The sequence below is a fragment of the Oncorhynchus keta genome, chromosome 35 (genome assembly GCF_023373465.1).
Source record: "Oncorhynchus keta strain PuntledgeMale-10-30-2019 chromosome 35, Oket_V2, whole genome shotgun sequence".
Lineage (NCBI taxonomy): Eukaryota > Metazoa > Chordata > Actinopteri > Salmoniformes > Salmonidae > Oncorhynchus > Oncorhynchus keta.
The window spans coordinates 15,833,259-15,838,222 of record NC_068455.1 but is presented as its reverse complement, the minus strand read 5'-3'; the positions used below and the strand labels follow the sequence as shown (position 1 = coordinate 15,838,222).

At 41.6% G+C, this 4,964-nt stretch overlaps 1 pseudogene; it reads right to left on the bottom strand.

Annotated features, from left to right (window-relative positions):
- Window positions 1-1,267, bottom strand: part of LOC127915638 (ras-related GTP-binding protein D-like) — a 26,351-nt pseudogene extending 25,084 nt beyond the window's left edge.
- Window positions 1,268-4,964: the final 3,697 nt, after the last annotated feature.

Below are 4,964 nucleotides of genomic sequence, written 5' to 3'. Positions count from 1 at the left end.
TTTGACCTGTGTGTATGTATTGATATGTAGACTGTGCTGTTTCTTTATTTATGTTGTTCTCTCCTTGAGCTGTTCTTGACTATTAATGTTCTGTATTATGTCATGTTTCATGTTTTGTGTGGGCCCTAGGAAGAGTAAACACTAAATATTCATACATTTGTTGTATAAAAATGCATAAATGCCTTTTGATGCATTCACAATAGATAACACCACGGACTCAGAAGATATCAGGCCCAAGCTTTTCTATAGCACATAGATGGTTCAAAGACAGCAAAGTCACCAAAAGGAATTGCTGATTGCTGATTGAAGCGCCTCACAGCGAGACTCATCAAAGAGGAGTGGAACAGATCTAACAACTTTTAGTTTCTATCCCAAACCAAAGAGACTTTGCTTTTCTACTTTCACTGTACAATAGACAGTTGTGAGAAATTCTTTGAATGTATTTGAACTGAACTGAACTTTATCAATCCCAGAAAGAATCCTGCAACCTGGAATTCTTCAACCAGGTTTTCTGGAAAACCAAGGACTTTTCAGAAAATGTTGTGAACTTTGCAACCCTAGCACGGACACCACAGTTTCCATGTAGTTACCTGTGAGTTGATGATGATGATGAGGGCTCCTGTTCCTCTGAGATACTCAGGTCGAAAGGTCGAAGAAGTCGATCTGTCTGGTTATGTCCCAGATCTGGAAGCTGACAAAGGAACTGTTGGACAGGTCCTCCCTGCAGAGCTTGTTGGTTCTCACATAGGGGACATAATGTAGAAAATCACCTTAGATAAAATAAGATTTGATCGTCTGTTTTATTTGCATTGTATCATGGAAAACTCTTTACAAGACAAAAACAAGTGTAAGTCCAACCTTCTGCACCTCAGACCCATCAGGAGGATGGGCTTCACCTCCCCACTGAGAGGGTCACTAATACCACCTGGGGGTGGAGAGAGACATGTATTTGGGGGCAGACAGACTGATCAATAAGATCAGTTTTTCCCAACTCCAGTCCTCGAGTACCCCCAACAGTACACATTTTTGTTGTAGTCCCAGACAAAGTCAGAGCAAACAGTGCCTTCTCTGGCCCTGGTGCTAAACTGGCCCAATAACATGCTTCCTCTGACCTTGATAGCTCCCTACTGAGGGAGGAATTACATTTATATTTGGACATTTGTCATTTAGCAGACACTGTTAACCAAAACGACTTACAGGAGCAATTAGGGTTAAGTGCCTTGGTCGAGGGACTGTCTAGATCCCTGCTGTTTGTTGAGGTTTCCATCTTCCCTGCGACCTGCACTGTCTGGATCTGGACGAGTAACAGCGTAGACTACGTTGCTACCATGACAAAGATCTATTACAGGTGAAGGATCTTTAAAACAAACATATATTTCTACAAGCAGTTGTTACAACAACAAGAAAATATCTTCAAGTGTTGTGTCCAAATACTGGTGGAGCCAACTAATAAAATAATGGACGACCTGACCAGAGAGGTCCAGGAAGTCATTGAGAGAGGACATCCGTTCTGTATGTGAATCCATGATAACAATGACAGAGAGATCAGATAATCTCAAGAGACAATCAAGGCAGAACAACGTTGTGGTGGACGGGAATTGCAGAATCTCCTGGACGGAGTCTTCAGACAAAGTGAGTAAATGATCTCTGAGAAACTGAAGATGGACCACAGGAAGATTGAGGTGGCGAGTACCCACATGACTAGAAAACCCACCACCGGCCCAGGTGACAGCCCCAGGCAGATAGTGGTCAAGTTTCTGAGGTTCGAGGACAAGGTAGCTGTTCTAGAAAGAGCCAAGAACATGATAGGAACAATCATGATGACACACTGAGCGTAAATATATATATTGATTGCAATTATTTCCGAATGAGTGAGCGTTCATGTGCAAAGGATTAGCATTTCAATTAATATAATTATCAACTGTGTAGTGACTCCTTTTGTCTTTCCCGCCCTTCTCAGTCCACACCCCCTTCTCAGTCCACACCCACTTCCCTTTGTCCACCAAGCCGTCATATCGGCTCAGCCCACTAGGAAACCTCATTTCCTTGTAACCATATCTACTGTTTGTTTGTTTATGCATTTCTGTGATTATTTAGTTAGTTAGTAAATAAATTATTGAGACAATTGATGTATGAATGAGTCATAGTAAAGGCTGGGTTCGTGCAGATAACCAACAATCTCCGACGTTTGGAATGAGACTAACGTGAGGTAAAGAATAGTTCATTAATTAGAAGACTAATTGATCAGATATTAAAATATCTGAAGAGTTATATTAGGAAAATTATAACTTTGTAATCTGAAGATTTTCCTTAGTGCCCCGACTTCCTAGTTAATTACATTTACATTATTAGTTTAATAATAATAATAATAATTACAGAGAATTGATTTGATAAAATAACAGTCTTCACTTTAATGATGCCAAAGACATGACAACAAGTTCAGTCCGATGATGCGGTGACACACCGCCCTAGACCATGACGGACCCTCCACCTGCAAATTGATTCAGCTCCAGAGTACAGGCCTCAGAGTAACGCTCATTCTTTCGACGATAAACGAGAATCCGACCATCACAAAACCACAACTCGTCAGAGAAGAGCACTTTTTGCCAGTATTGTCTGGTCCAGTGACGGTGGGTTTGTGCCCATAGGCAGGTTCTCTCAGCCTATAACGGACAATCTGAGCACTGATGGAGAGATTGTGCGTTCCTGGTGTAACTCAGGAAGTTGTGGTTGCCATCCTGTACCTGTCCTGCAGGTGTGATGTTCGGAAGTACCGATCCTGTGCAGGTGTGGTTACACGTGGTCTGCCACTGCGAGGACGATCAGCTGTCCGTCCTGTCTCCCTGTAGCACTGTCTTAGGTGTCTCAGTATGGACATTGCAATTTATTGCAGTCCTCATGCCTCCCTGCAGCATGTGCCTAAGGCCCGTTCATGCAGATGAGCAGGGACCCTGGGCATCTTTCAGAGTCAGTGTTTTTCAGAGTCAGTAGAAAGGCCTCTTTAGTGTCCTAAGTTTTCATAACTGTGACCTTAATTTTATATTTTACTAGGCAAGTCAGTTAAGAACAAATTCTTATTTTCAATGACGGCCTAGGAACAGTGGGTTAACTGCCTGTTCAGGGGCAGAACGACAGATTTGTACCTTGTCAGCTCGGGGATTTGAACTTGCAACCTTTCGGTTACTAGTCCAACACTCTAACCACTAGGCTACCCTGCCTACCTTGTAAGCTGTAAGCTGTTAGTGTCTTAACAACTGCTCCACAGGTGCATGTTCATTAATTGTTTATGGTTCATTAAACAAGCATGGGAAACAGTGTTCAAACCCTTTACAATGACGATCTGTAAAGATATTTAGATTTTTACGAATTATCATTGAAATACAGGGTCCTGAAAAAAATATTTTTTGCTGGTTGCAAGAATGTTGTATCATTTAAATGGAAAAATAAGGCGTAATTTTGTGTATCAGTTCATAAACCATGTGCCATGGAATTGGTACATCAAAAAACTATTTGCAATCTGTATGGCACAGCTGTCCATTTTCTGGTCCTTAAATATAAATGCTATACGTTTTTATTAACAATGTTGGTCTTTAATGCAAGGCCGACAGACAAGTTCCTTACTTTCTCCCCCTTCCACTTGCCTCTTCCATTTTTGCAGTTTGTAATTTTGGATAGAGCATGCATTTCCATATATTTTTGTTTGCTGCATGTGAGACAACTCCACCAGTCCAATTTATGATATCATTTACAAACATATATTTTTTTAAATCCAAAAATAATGTTTTGTTTTATCAATGAGTATATTTGAGTTTTACTGCCATTTTTTCAATCTTTTCTTAAGTATTAAACTTAAATTGCAGCTAACTTTCTGTCTTCCTTTAAAAATAGCAATATTCTGGAGACTATTTCATTTTCAAAAAATCAAAAGTGAGAGGTTGAAATTTGAATAAAGGGAAACACTAATCTGCTAGAAAACCCGTTCAGATTTGGTCAGATGAAGCAGATGCTCAGCTACAGGACTGTTTTTCTAGCACAGACTGGAATATGTTCCGGTATTCTTCCAAAGGCATTGAGGAGTACACCACATCAGTCACTGGCTTCATCAATAAAGGCATCAATGACATAATCCCCACAGTGACCGTTTGTACATACCCCAACCAGAAGCCATGGATTACAGGCAACATCCGCACAGAGCTAAAGGAGCAGGACTCTAACCCGGAAGCTTATAAGAAATCCCGCTATGCCCTCCGATGAACCAAACAGGTAAAGCGTCAATACAAGACTAAGACTGAATCGTACTACACCGGCTCGGATGCTCGTCGGATGTGGCAGGGCTTTCAAACTATTACAGACTACAAAGGGAAGCACAGCCGCAAGCTGCCAGAGACACGAGCCTTCCAGACAAGATAAATTACTTCTATGCTTGCTTCAAGGAAAGTAACGCTGAATCATGCATGAGAGCATCAGCTGTTCCGGACAACTGCTATGCTCTCCATAGCTGATGTCAGTAAGATGTTTAAACAGGTCAACATTCACAATGTCACAGGGTGAGACAGATTACCAGGACGTGTTCGACGAGCATGCACTGACCAACTGGAAAGTGACTGACATTGTCAACCTCTACCTGTCTGTAATACCAACATGTTTCAAGCAGACCACCATAGTCCTTGTGCCCAAGAACACTAAGGTAACCTGCCTAAATGACTACCAACCCGTAGCACTCACTTCTGTAGCTAGGTAGTGCTTTGAAAAGGCTGGTCATGGCTCACATCAACATCATTATCCCAGAAACCCTAGACCCACTCCAATTTGCATATCACCCCAACAGATCCACAGATGATGCAATCTCTATTGCACTCCACACTGCCCTTTCCAACCTGGACAAAAGTAACATCTATATGAGAATTCTATTCATTGACGACAGCTCAGCATTCAACATGATAGTGCCCTCAAAGCACTTCACT